Raw genomic sequence first — 14,989 nt, 5'->3', positions numbered from 1 at the left:
ATATATATTATGAACAAAATTTCAAGAATCTAAAAGTTTCTGTACCTTCTTAAAAAAATAAATAACAATAAATAAATATAAATAAACACAGAGAAACGATTTTTTTCTTCTGTTGCATGAGATTTTTTTTAAACAGATATTAGTTACTTTCCCCTCTCTGATTTCAAATCAACAATTTGTTTCTCTCTCCATGCAAGGCTTTTTAAAAGACAACTTTAGCCTATTTTTTTTTGTCGAAATGTACAAATTTAAAAAGTATATATATATCATATAACAAGTGGTTGCATAAATGGGGCGAGAAATTTCTAAGGGAGTAAGGGCGCGCAATCAGGATTAAAATTGCAGAGGAACCCACGGCCGGAGATGTCGTTATACGCCTCTAGGGGCAATTTCTCCATTATGAACAGTTTTTTCATGTGCTTTTAAACAGGTCATAATAGGGAAGCCCCCTCATCTGACGACAGCTTTTCCGACGTATGTGCTCCCATGCTTTTTTATATCTTGATTATGTGCTGTAACTTCCCGAGAAGTTTGCCGCAACATTTATGCAACACTCTGTTGGATACAATATTTTTAAATTTACAAATTTCTTCAAAAATTAGATTTAAATTTTCATTGAAAAAGACTTGTAGCATTAGGAGCTAAACTAATTACAGATTTGAAATACCCACACCCTAATGAGACTAGAACAAATATTTATATGAGTGTAAAAAATGCATAAATAAATATCTTCCCAAGTGTTCCCAATGGAGGTATATTTTAAATACTTAGAACAATGAATTTGATATTTTTTGCCTGAAAAATGAAAAGTTGGAAATTGAATTCTTCACAGTTAAAAATTTGGTGTAAACACTTCACAATTCTGTTACTTTTTTTCTTTATTTTTCTTTTCATACCGTTTGCGAGGATAATATTGCCGATTGTTTTGAATTCTGTTTTAATGGGACACCTGCACGGGACATAGCGTGGGAATCTCGATCCTGATTGGTTGTTAAAAAGTGGCATTTATTTGCGTTAGCACCTGTTCTTTACATTCTATTTCGAGTAAGCCAAGCCCGTCAAGTGTCATTTCCCTTAAGTAACACATTTAATATCCTTACACAAAGATTCGTTGCCAACGATTTCAATGCTTTCAGTACATATTTCTTACTTAACACAAAGACAGGCACGAAAACATGTAGAACATAAACAAATTGTGCATCGAAGTTGCCAGGTACATAAAACAAAAATATATCGCGTTTACAGTAAATTACATAAGCAAATAATAATTCTTAGTTAAGTACGAATTATATTTCAATAAATTTGATACGGCACTTCATTTAATTAATGTTAATTAACATTCTAACTTATGTGGAGAAACTTAGCTTAACTTTAAGACGTGATTCAGTTGGCACTGGTGTCATAGGTCATATGTGTGGGTATTCGTAACCTTTTTCCAAATCTTCTTGAAGTGCAAGTACCCAATCGAAAAACATATGGAACTGTTGCATTATAATTTTAATATTACGTATATATATATAATGGAATTTAAAATTTAATTATTTAGAAATTTCTAGCGCGTTTTTGAAAAAAGATATTTAAACTGAAATCATGAAAAGCAAGCCTTTACTTCATTTTGAAATTTGTTTTACTACAAGCAAAACTATATTTCTGACTTTTAAAAATTTTTTAAAATAAATAATAAGCAAGGAAAACAGATCGCAAGATTTTAGTGCATCAACAATTTATGTAGAATATGTTATGTTATGTAGTTAAAGTTATGTAGAATATGAATTATAGTGCGCTTAGAACCACGTAGGTTGTAACTGCCACCAAGCCATTAATGAAAAACTCCATTGAAAAACTAAGACATAAAGTAAAACTCTAAAAAAATATTACATTTTAATTAAACTTCAAGTAAATTAAAATATTAAAACACGAATAGTTTAAGGCATTAGAATAAAATGTCTTTTTTCATTCCATTGATTATGTAAAGCAACAGCCACCTGAAAACAAATATTAAATTGCTTTACACCTAACTAACTAACTAACATTGATAAAACATTTTGTTATAACGTCTTCTATCATTCAATCAGCTGACATTGTATGCAGTTGCAGTTACATAGAAAACCTAAAATAAATTAAGAAATTGAACTAAAATTATGTTCAGTATTCCCCCCCCCCGCCTGAATATGAAGTTTAAATGCAACTTTTATCTCCAATGTAAAGAGATAATAAATAGTAACAAATTGAATAACGAAATCATAAATAAATATTTACACAGTTAATAAATAAAATTATTGAAATGCATCGTGCTTAGTTTCGGCATTTAAACAAATTGACATTCGTTAATTTAATAATTTCATGTTTGATTGTTAGGAAAACATACCGATCGTAGTTACAAATGAGTCATAAAAGTAAAAATTAAACAGTTTAAGGCATTAAAATAAATTTGATTATTTATAATTTTTTATGAATAATAAATTTAAAGCTTCTATCTCCAAAAAATAAAACATAAAGAGAAAGATAGATAAAACAATTTAAATGCATCGCGTTTAGTTTTGTCATTAAAACAACATCAATTTGAGTTGACATTCGTTAATTTAATAACCTCATATCTGATATTAATAGCTAACATCTTATGAAAACATACGGGTTGCAGTTACAGGTGTGTCGTTAAAGTAAAACCCGAATTAGTTTGTCCCAGTCTGGAAGTTAATGTTTCGCGACGTGCAGTAATTCTGCCCCCTGACATCTTTAATTCCACGTAGTCAGAGACCGTCTTTAATGCTTCCTCGTAAATCCGAATACGAAACTTCGCTCATTCTCTCTTTCTAAATCTCTCTCGCTCTCCGACTTCTCAATTTGAGACAAGAAAGATGAATCCGAAAGATGGGGAAGAGGCGCGCGCGAAAGAGGTATGTGACGTCACATCGAACATCCACCAACTAAATGCTTCCTCTATTCTCCAACCAACACAGCGGATATGACAACCCATCCCAATTGATGCTCGGCTACAACTGGCTTTCACACACTCTCTCTTCTACCGTCAGACGATTTGTCAGTTTTGAAAAGTGAAAACGATTTTTGGAGAAATCCACGGAAAAACCTGTGGCTGCGTGTGACCTAACTTTTCCCGTCTTGGAAGAAGTTTAAAAAATCGTTTGTTTTTAAATTAGCATTTCTTGCTAATAGTTTGGAGAATAAAACAAAAATAAATATAACTATTATTTTGAAATAATTGGAACAAGGAAAAAAATTATATTTTACTTTATTGCTTATAAATGAAAAAAAAATTTCTTTTTTACACTTTGAGCATAAAAACAGTTCAGTTGTGCTTGGATAATGAACTAAGAAGCTTTTAACTCTTTAAGACTGTGAGAGAAAGTGATGATTATTGATAAAATACAAATCGCAAAAATATTTGTAAATTAAATTTCAAAGATAGTTTTAGTGACTCGTGTGAACTTTGAATCTGTTTGACAGATATTAGCATTTCTCGTTATGAAATAGTGTGACGCTTAACAGGTAAGAAATTTATTATTATTGAATGTGCAGATTTTGCATTTCTTCATTATTTAAAACAGGAATTCTTAATACCGATAATATTTTACTACTGTATGTTTACTTTATATGTTGCACTTTTACGTTTTTGGTCAAAAGATGTGGGATAGATAAATTTATGCGCGTAATGTTCCGTATTTCTTATCGATTTTCTTTTCTTTTTTTTTAATGCTTTTAGAATATATGATAATAAGGAGAAACTTGTTCACATTTTTTAAAATGTTTTATATATAAAATTAAACTATCTAAAATATTTTGGAGAAATTTTTAACAGAGTTTTGAAATATTTAAAAAAAATACTTCAAATCAATTACAATAAATCTGGAATAGATGCAAATCTAATTGTTATTTGAGTAGCGAATTTTTTACAAAACTTTTTCTTTTACATTTTGCACACATCTTTATTATTTCAATGGTTATGTAGCAACTGTATCTGTTTCTTTTATTTAGCTTAATTTTTTAAAGTTTTTATACCTTACTTTTAAAACTAAATATCAATGTAAAATTACTTTAATGGATTAGATTATTTTTTAAATGAATTTCTTTAAGAAATAAAATAAAAGATTGAATCGAAAAAGTTAGCATTAAAATGCTATAATTGTTTGCTTATATATAGTCAAATCAAAATCGGCAAATAATAGTTTATTACGTCGTTCAAGCGATCGTTAAAAGCATTTGATAAAAGGTGCTTGATATTTTCGTTTTCAAAAATTATTTAGTAAAAAACGATATTAAGAAAATGATTTTAAAATACTTCTATTAGTCAAATCGTTTTCAAATGTGATTGCATTTGTATAGTGTAAAAATATATTAGAATTTTGAAGGAATCGTATTTGAACACTTATTCGATTACACATTGTTATACACAGTAACTTATTGCCCAACTTATTAACAGTTATTGTCCAACTTATCATAACTAATGTTAATATATTTCGAATAAACAATATGAATACAGAGATTTAAAGCTGTTCCCTCTGTAAGAAAACTCTGTATTCACAATTACTTCAAGAGAATCAATAAAACTAGTACTAGTGTGAATATTTTGCAATATATTCACACCTTTTCTGCACAGAAACCTACAGTTATTAAAATATCTTAATTATACGTCAGGTTTAAATTAAGAACAAAATATTAAAATTATAATTAGAAAAGAATTTTAAAATTAGAATATTTAAGGAGAAGTTTGCTCGATAAAATTCGTTTTCTAATAACTTTTTAAAGGTTTTGAATTAAATTTAGATTTGTCCCTATTTTGGAATTACAAATTAATGAAAAACAATGTATTTCATAAATAGTCATAGTATCACTGCTCTAAACCACATCTTTTTAATGTCGCTGTAGTTTTACTGCAATATACTGCATTATTTTTTGCTGTAATTTCCTCGCAATAGATTGAAATTTTTATTACAAAAGTTTTAACTGAAATAGATTGATTTTTTTAAATTGCAATACATTGCGATTTTTTTTATTCCGGTAGTTATAATTGCGACAGATTGCATTGTTTTATTTGCAATAGCTTTAATTGTAATGGATTGCATTATTTCAATGGTATAGTTTCATCGAAATAGATAACATATTTTCGTAGCAGAAGTTATAATTGCAATAGATTGATTCAATGTATTAGTTTTAATTGCTATTGATGTAGGTTTTCATTTACGTTGTTTCCTCATAGAGTTGATTGAATTTTTCATTGCAGTTGTTTTAATTGCACTAGGTCACTATTCAGTAGATTTTAATTTGTGAAAAGTTTTAAATTAATTTAATAAAATGCACTCTGTCATTTTTAAAAAAAATATTTTTTGTAACATGGACTTATAAATTATGTTTCTATAATTTTAACACTAAACATGCCATTACCGGTCATATGACTGTTTAAGAACTTTTGCATCGAAACTGCACTCTTATCATCTTATCGTTTTTGCACATTTGACTTCATGACTTTTTCTAACAATTATGTACAGTTAATATTCTATTATTATTTTTTTGTATTTTGTTTGTTTCGAATAATACTTGTCGTATACCTATTTCTACCACAACCGGTCATTTGACCGGGAGAACAATTTATTTGCTTTATAAGGTCATCGGATCAGAAATACGATTTAATAATAATGCGTGTTCAACGTATTGCATTCGATTAGTTGACACATTTCTTCAAAGACCTGTTGCGTAGTTAGTTCAATCAGAATAACTGTGAATTGAAATTTCAAGAAACTACCTAAAATTTTAGATTGGCATTTCTGTGCAGGAAACTAAATGTTTTGGTAAGTAGTTTATATTTTATTTTGATAGCTTTGCTTCATTTCTAACTAACTGTTAGTTTTTACCCAGAAAAATGTCGAAACAATCAAGACAGCACAAGCTCTTAGAGGAAATAATATTAATTATAAGACTAATTATAATTCTTATATATTCTTATGATTATCAGAATATTTATAAGAATTATAGAAATAATAATAATTAGAAGAAACATGTTTGCGGAAAGTTTACAATGGAAACGCCCTGTATATGTAAAAAGTGCGTTGAGCAATGAATTAAAAATTCTTATTCTTTGTGTTTGTAATACATAAAAATTGGCGATATACAATTTTGTTTAATTATAATAAAGTTTTCTTTCTGTTTATTTCCTTCCTAATATCCATATTTCATACATTCAATCAAGAAACATTAAGACCGGGCATTTGAACGGCTATGGTAGAAATAGGTATAGATTAGGTGTTGGTATGTTTTGTGTTAAACTATGAGTCTGTTGTCTATTAAAGTAAAACTTAAGAGAATCGGTCTTATTTAAGCATTAGTGGGATAAAAAAATTGTGTGTTTATTACAGTTGTGTATTTAGTAGGGTGTTTATTGCTTCAAGTATAGCAGAACAGCAGTTTCAAGCAATAGTGAGTTTATTGCTTGAATAAAATATGAGGATCTGAATCTGTTCTTTCGGTAAAAAACTCTATATTCAGATTCGTTTTTAATAATACATTAAGACTAGATTTTACATTTTGTAAAATTTTCACAATATTACTACACAAAAACCAGTAATCCCAAGATTTTATGGTTGTATGCCTGCTCTCCCTTTGACAATCAACTGAATAAAACCACGAAAATTAAGATCAAAGACTAAGAAAAAAATGTTTAAAATTGAAAATAAGAAAATGATTTAGAAACTGGTCTCTTTATAAAGCGTTTCTAGCTCACGAAATTTATTTTTCTGTTTTATATTTTTTTCAATTAACTTAAATTCAAATGTATTTATTTATTATTGTGTTGAAAATGTTATACTACAAATTATTATACTGCAAATCATTTGCCTTGTTTCAATGCACTAGATAGCAATTTTCATTGCTGTATTTCCATTGCAATATTAATTCTTTCTGTTAGTCGCAACGCAGCGCATTAGAAAATTTCTTTGCAATAGATTGTATTAGTATGTTGAAATCGTTTTTTGTTTAATAGTTTGTGTTTTCTTATTAATTTGTAAAGTTTCGAAAATCTGGAAACTAATTAAACAATTGTCTCATAGAAATATTCTGCACGCAGAATTTACATACAGCTTAAAACTGCGAGAAAATAAATTTTCAGTACATCGTCTTCCAAATTTAAAACAAAAGAATATTTCATTCATATACTTTACTCATGCATTAAATATTTACTCACATCGTATTTGTTAAAATCAGTTTTCGAACATTCCCCAATTTAAAAACTGCCGAAGTTTTACCCAAAAAGCATCCATTTCTTCTTTGTTGTATTCCTAAGTCACGAAAAGAATCGTTTTCTCAAGAAGTTTTCTCATATTGCATTTTTATAAATTAAGCCGCATTAAATAGAACACTTTTTAGGCTATAAACCGCCCTAAAAAGCCTATGAACTGCCTAACTGTAGCCCAGATACAGTTAGCATATTTTGCAAGACTAAAAAACTTTTTTTTCACAATATTTCTCAGATCAAAATGGAGGATAATTTTCCCATATCTTGATATTCGGCCAATATATCTTTTAAATAATTAATTTATATTCAATTTGTTTGATAATTTAGTTACGTGCTTTATGCATCTATTAAGTTTAATTTACAGTAAATAGCTAAATTTCTTCTTTTTTTTCTATAAAAGGTAGTTTTGAAATTCCCGAAACTAATTTTAAGAATTGCTTTTTTATCCATTCATCGCGTTAGGATAATGAGTCTTAGGAGAAGTTTACCTTTTTAATATTTGGCTTACAGGTAAATATTTTTACCTTATTCTTTTTAAGTGATTTTTCTATGTGAATAAAAATCCGCGGTATCAATCTTTCATTTATAAAAAAATATTTCGTATACCATGAGTTAATGATAAAATTTTATATTTTCAAAAATATTGGTTCTTGATAGAAATGTAACATAATTAAAAATAATTTCTACCACGGAAAAAAAAATTAAATTTACAATAATGTATAACCCTTCCTTCCATATTCTATTTTTAATATCATATTGTCATAAAAGACCGTACAGTACGCAAAACAAAGACGCAACACTTTGACAAATTTTTGGTATTATTCCAATATGCAATCTATCTGTGTAATAGACATTAATTTTTTAGCTTTAAAGTTAATTACAACTGTCCAGTATACATTTGCTCAGTATACCCTACACTGATGTTCTTAAAGGTTAAGTGTCACTGCCCTATAAACCCTGCGCTGATGTTTTTTAAGACTGAGTGCCTCTGCCCTATAAACCCTGCGCTGATGTTTTTAAGGCTGTTTATCGAAGATGCCATCGCCTTATGATATGATGCTGTTTTGCGAATATTTTCATAAGTGCTATAAGTTTGCAACAGTTACTCATGACTGTAAGGTCAAGTTCAGCCTACATCTAGCCAGTGGTCTCAATGCTTATACTGAAAATGGCGCAAAACGTCAAAATGGAAAAAAGCCACATTTTCATAAAAATGAAAAGCGATTGTATTCTAAATTTTTAACATTTATATACTTACTCCAATGCTGCATTATCTTGTCTCATAAAATTCTTTTAAAACTGAGAATAAAACAGTGATTTTGATAACTATGATAGGGTGGGGGGGGGGAATGTCGCCAAATTGGCGATTTTTAAAAAAAGTTAAATAATGTTAAAAATATTTAAGCTTAAAGGTTAAGTGTCTCTGCCCGTTGTAAGCCCCCCAGATAATTTTTCACTGCCAAATGGTACATATAGTTTAAAATTTGAACTTTTCTTCAAGGCACTTGACTGTGGCTTTTGTATTATGTTAGGCGAAAAAGATTCGATAAATCATGTTAAAGGTAAAGCGCCGCTGCCCAGTCTACTCTACCATACCATACTGCAGTGGCGTCACCTATTGATTCATAAATTAACTACACAACTAAACCCAATTGTTAATCTAATAATCCGATTTTCCCGTTTTAGGACTTAATATTAATGGTTTGATGGCCCAACCTTGTATATGCTAATGAATTTGAGAGGACGATATTTTAAATTGCGAAATCAGACGTAAAAACTTACTCACAAGCATATTTTTTTATTGGCGGATTTGGGTTCCTGACTCTAAAATAAGGAGAGGTTTTTTTTAATTTTATTTTATAACCGTCGTCGAACAGCCGACCCAACTATTGGATATACAACTACTAATAACTAGCTTAACCCCTCACCTCCCCCTCAAGGGTGCTTCTGGGGACACTCCGAATGTTCGAAGTGCGCTCAACAGTTCAATCACATAAGCAATCATATTCAAAATTTTCAAATTAGAGTTTTAACAAATAAGGAGAACATTAAATATGAAATCCAGAAAATAGCGCTTACGACTACTAATATTCAACTCCGTAACCTTGTAATTTTGAATCCAATCCAGACGATGAGGGAACTCCTGGATCAAGTATTGGGAGAAATTTGCCTTCGTGGAGGACTTTTTGATGAAACCAACCCGAATTTGCGTCACATGGAGAGGAAGACCACGAGAACCTACCACGGTTAGCCTGACAGCAAGAGGACTCTAACCCAAGATTCGTTTAACACTGAGGATTTTTCAAGTCAGCACTGTGGTCGGTGCAAACCGGATGCGGAATTCGTATCGCCGGGATCGAACCCCGGTTCACCTCATTGGAAGGCGAACGCTCTATCCCCTAAGCCATCGCTGCTCCATAGGGAGAGGATTTGCCTCAATCTGGAAAACATGAGCCCAATAGTTTAGACAGGATGGCAATCTTAAGTTGGGCTTCTTTATGTTGCATTCACCTTTTGCATAGTTTCCCGAACATCGAGAACGTGAATCGAAACAAATAAAAAAACTTTCTCGCCCAGTTATAAATATCGTTTATTCGTGATTATATAAAATCGTTATTAAAGGTAACTCATTGCTAAGATAATAATTATTAATTTTAAATTTATTTAACTAGCTGAATATTCGTTCTTCCTATGGGATGAAGAAAATTAATAAGCAATAAATCGGTATTAACTGTAAAATCACATACAAAACTGAATCACATATACCTATACAATTAATTCAGTTAAAACAATTACATTACAAAATTAAGGAAAACATGTTTTTAGAAGTTTATCCCATCAAATAAATATTTACATTCAGTATCATTTGGCATAATGCTATTGCTCAAGGGCAACTTTTGATGGTAAAAACTTATGATAGTAATTTTGATGGTAATTAACAATTTGTTATTTCCTTAATTTATCCCATTCGAGCAGAGATAACCTTTTTCACAGTTCTTGTTACTAATATTAGTACTATATATATTTAGTACCTATTAAAACACCAATTTACATAATTTATTAGTACCTGTTAAAAATTTTTTTTTTAATGGTTAGCACTGGGGATAGTCTCATTGGCCACAGAAATGCCAGAACTGCTACTCTCTTCTCGTTACCCAGTGGGCACCTGTAGCGAAGCCACGGCGGAGGAGCAGCGTCGCCCACGTCACACAACCACTAACCCGTTTATAGGGCGGGTCACATTCACACAATCACACACAAAGGAGAGAAAGAAACATCCATGCCCTGAGCAGGATTCGAACCCGCGACCATCGGCTCCGCAGTCAGACTCGCTAACCACTCGGCCACCTGGCCGGCTCTGTTACGAAAATTAAGTAAACATTATTAACGTCAATAATGACAAAGCAATTTTTTATAGTTATCCTAAGCAGATAAGAGCATTTTTTCAATTAACTTAACTTTTTAATACAAAACTTTATTTATTTTTCTATCAACATAATACCTATTACGAAAATTAATTGAATCTTATTTGCGTCAAAAGCAATATGTCAAATTTCTTAATTCTCATATAGGAATGCCCTTTCACCAATAATTTATATTTTTAATTCGATACCACTTTCTAAAAATTTCAATTTGAACTTATTTTGTACCAATCTGTACCAATTTACAAAATTAACGAATTTTAATTCTCGAAAATAGTTAGTAAGGATACTAATAGTTTTATAGTCATTCTTAGCGAATGAATAAATATCGGTTCTTATTTTGAAGGCCGTAAAAAATTCGCAACTATTAATAACGCCAGTGATGCTTACATAATTGCGGTATTGAATACTACTATTATTGCCGCTATAAGTGATATGGTAATTAGAACATTTTGTACAAATATAGGTGCCTAATATCGGTACTGTGGTAGTAGGTGTTTTTACCACCTTCAAAACTAATAAGTAACCGAATATCACAAGCCCAGTACCCCATACTAAGCATTCATGACACTTAATATATAATCTTTTTTTTATTATTTGCTGTACATGGCGCGGCTTCACACTATTATATTTATAATACTATGAGTAAGTTCAATTCACCAAAAGAAAGATTAACAATGCATTTAGAATTGTTTAAAGTATGATATTCTGAGCTGGGATAGCTCAGGGAATAGAGAGTTCACCTTCCAATGAGGTGAAGCAGGTTCAAATACCAGTGAAGACTAGTCGATGCAAATTCCGCACCCGGCTATCACAGACCTCAGTGATGACTTAAAATATCTTAAGTGGTAGACGGATCGTAAGTTAGAGTCTCCTTGCCATCAGGCAACCTGTGGGAAGTTTTCGTGGTTTTTTCTCTTCATGTAACGCAAATGCGGGTGCCAAAAAGTCCTCAACGAAGACAATTTTTTTCCCAATTCTGGATCCAGGAGTTATTTTTTCTGCTATATTGGATTCAAAATTGCAAGACTATGGAGTAGAACAGTAGTCGTCTTAAAAACAAAATTGGGTTGACTGTTTAACAACGGTAATATAATGTGATGTTCTGAATTTACCATAGCTTTCCCATGGCTAAGTTGATAATTGAACAAATTTACTATAAAAGCGGTGTAAATTGGTTCAGAATTGCGGATTTGTATAAGAGACATACGTTCATAATATATATAGTAAGGTCAAGTTCAGCCTACANAAACTGCTAGCACCCGCCGAGGTATTGATTCCACAAGGTGCTGATAGGTAGTCTGAGGTAACTGGTACCAAGCGCTCACCAACTGGTCCTGCAATTCCCTCATATTGCGAGGGGGTAGCGTGGCAGCACGAATTTGGTTTTCCAGGTAGGACCGCAAATGCTCTATTGGATTAAGGTCAGAGGAATTTGGGGGCCGAGACATAACTTGAAAGTCAATGGAATGTTCCTCGAACCAATCCGTGACGATTCGACCCGTATGACATGGTGCATTTTCCTATTGGTAAACACCATCCCCCGCAGGAAAAACTGTTGCCATGAATGGGTGAACCTGGTCTGCAACTACGTTCAAGTAGCTTACAGACGTCAGGGATTGTTCTATGAGGATTATGGATTCTAATGTGCCCCATGAAAACATTGTTCCTGGGCAAGAAACCACGAAAATCTGGGCGAGCCCATTGTTATCGATGGAGGGTGGTCATAATGTAATGGCTCTTCGGTGTATATTGAATGGAAAAGAATACTACATCATTTTAAAGTAATTAATTTTAAATGACAAAATACAAAGTTTAATCGAGCCGACAGGCCTTTATGGGGGTTATGGAACTAGCCTCATGTCAGAAAGGTTCCGGATTAGAATCCCGGTCATAGGCATGGAGGTTCATTCCTTCTCTATGAACTAACCGTCCTTCTAACTATATAGGTAACGTTGACCCACCAAAAATGGCGCCCCCTTTAAAAAGTGGTCAACATATCTGACCCTCTGATGCAGGAATGAAATGAGTGGACATTGGTAAAAAAATATAAACGAAATTGATCTTATAGTTTCTGAGCTACCAAATTTTGAAAAGACCTATTTCGAAAATTACTTATCCTATTTCGGAGAAATTTTGAATTTAGTCATTTAAGTTTACATACTTTTAAATCATTTAAACAGTTGTATGCCTTTTAATTCAAAATTTTTTGATTATTATTAAATGAATTAAGGAAAAATAATTAATAATTTGTTAAAAATTAATTTTTCCATGGAATTATGTTTGGGTAAACTTATATAATAATTCCACATTCTTTTAAAAGTTTTGGAGATATAGAAAATACTCAACAACGGAAATTAGCATGGAAAAAAACAGCAATATCAATCCCTCAATTGTCTAGATATCATTATTTTAGTTCCACCTTCTTTTACTTTTTTCCTCTCAGTAAATTCAAAATGTCGCCAGCTTTCTCCTTATAAACCTTTACAATCAACTACTCAGAAACTGTGCATTTAAATTATAAACCCGCATTATTTATAAGTTACGATAGAACTGTGTCTCTAATTTGAAAACTGGACGGGACATATCTATGTTATCTCCGGATCATCCTTCAGGGTTGTTTCCCTGAGGATGATCCTGAGATGACCGTCGCCTGTCTGCAGCTCTGGTGCGACGTAAATAAGAGAACCGTACCATGTATCTAATTCATTTCTGCTATATTTAAGTCTTTTTTACTGGTATCTCTTGGAGAAAGCAGTAATATTTTCTAGCAAAATTTCTGTTGTTTGCAATTTTAAGGTTTATGCATAAGGCCCTTACCCTGCACCAGAGGTCGACGATGCATGAATTTTTTACACTTAACATTCCTTGCTGGGTTTGAAAATATTTAATCGGAAATACCGGGGAAATTATTTAAGGGTCTCTTTAAATTTTACCGACTTGACGATGTAGAAATGATGATGATGTAACTCAATTAGCAAAAAAGAACATACTTTTATGCGAATGGAGTATCATCTTTGATCCATCCGTCGTAATGCAATATAAGTTGTTTTGCACGAAAAGAAGTAATAAAATGTACTGATAATACTTAATACTTATGATGATAATGCACCTTTGTGAATTATAATAATGTTCTGCATTTACTGCTATGTTTATTAATCGAAGGAATTTTGAATTTCAATGTATAGAAATTTTTCATCATTTTAAAGTTTCTAATTTTAAATTACATGATATAAAATTTAAATTAAATTGGTCTAATAGTTCTCGAAAAATCTGACTTTTAAAAATTTCACGTAGTTAAAATTTGATTTCGCAAAATCTATTGAGCCGAATTCTTTTTTTTTTACGTCATACAATATTTAAGTTGTTAGCGAGGCAAAAATTAAATAGATTAGTTATTGGAACGTTGATTGCACTATAAAAAAATGCCATAGAAATATTGCATGCATTTCTGGGCCATTTATTATTTTTTTGAAGGCAAATATAATTTTTGTTCTATTGCATCATGTAAAAAGCATACAAAAAATTCAGAAATTTCTTATAACAGTATTTAAGAAACCTAAGAAACTCAAAAATTTAAAGATCTGAGAGGGAAATCGAAGCTCGGGGAGCAATTTAGAAATCCATAGGCCATAGGCACAAGACTGTTGAGGTATCACTTCACGCAATCCTTAACCATGCCATAGGCGAAGGGGTTACTTGAAAACGTTTTGCTCTTTGCAACAGACGCTGGTATTTTGCAATTCTCCAGGCTAATTGGGAGTGTCAAATTTGCTTGCCATTTTAAGGTTTATTACAATTAATCTACGTGCCTTAAGTTTAAATTAAAAGAAAAATGTGCAAGAAATTAGTCAGGCTGTATCAGCTGAAGACTTATTCCAATAAACCTTTAATAAGGCTATTTATAACAAACCTTCACTTTTCTCGGCCTATATGCAAACTGTCTTAACTGTCTGGCTAATTGAAAAATGAATGATTCATTTTACAATTAGCCCATCCTGGTGACTTTTCCAAATAGCATCGAGCATTGTAATATAAAGGTCTGTCAAAAACAGGAATTTCTAATTAACATATAAATATGTACAGCATATAAATATGCCTGGGTGCTAGTCCCTCTGAAGTGGGGGTGTCATCCCCTCTGCAGAGGATCAAAATTGTGATGGCATGTTTTCGGATCATCCTCAGGGATGTTTCCCAAACCGTCGCCAATAGCCTGTTGTGCAGCTCTAGTATGACGTAAATGAACTACAACCTACCACAGCCTGGGTGCTAAATGCCTTGAATTGATTTATATGTGAGAATTATGAAATATTAGCTGTTTCGA

At 31.4% G+C, this 14,989-nt stretch overlaps 1 protein-coding gene across 3 annotated transcripts in view; it reads left to right on the top strand.

The window, feature by feature from the left end:
- Positions 1 to 14,989, top strand: part of LOC107445150 (sodium-dependent dopamine transporter-like) — a 165,457-nt gene that overhangs the window by 33,518 nt on the left and 116,950 nt on the right. Inside the window, exon 1 of one of the 3 annotated variants that reach the window (XM_043053561.2) lies at positions 2,954 to 3,507. The exons of 1 other annotated variant lie outside the window; for it this stretch is intronic. The gene's annotated coding sequence lies outside the window, so the exon portion shown is untranslated. Of the gene's footprint in view, positions 1 to 2,953; positions 3,508 to 5,781; positions 5,805 to 14,989 lie in introns of those variants that run through there. One more of the 3 variants, XM_071182138.1, reaches the window with a different exon arrangement.

The sequence above is a fragment of the Parasteatoda tepidariorum genome, chromosome 6, assembly GCF_043381705.1.
Source record: "Parasteatoda tepidariorum isolate YZ-2023 chromosome 6, CAS_Ptep_4.0, whole genome shotgun sequence".
In the NCBI taxonomy this organism is placed as follows: domain Eukaryota; kingdom Metazoa; phylum Arthropoda; class Arachnida; order Araneae; family Theridiidae; genus Parasteatoda; species Parasteatoda tepidariorum.
Note: the sequence above shows the minus strand (reverse complement) of the source record. Positions and strands in the feature narration are given on the sequence as shown.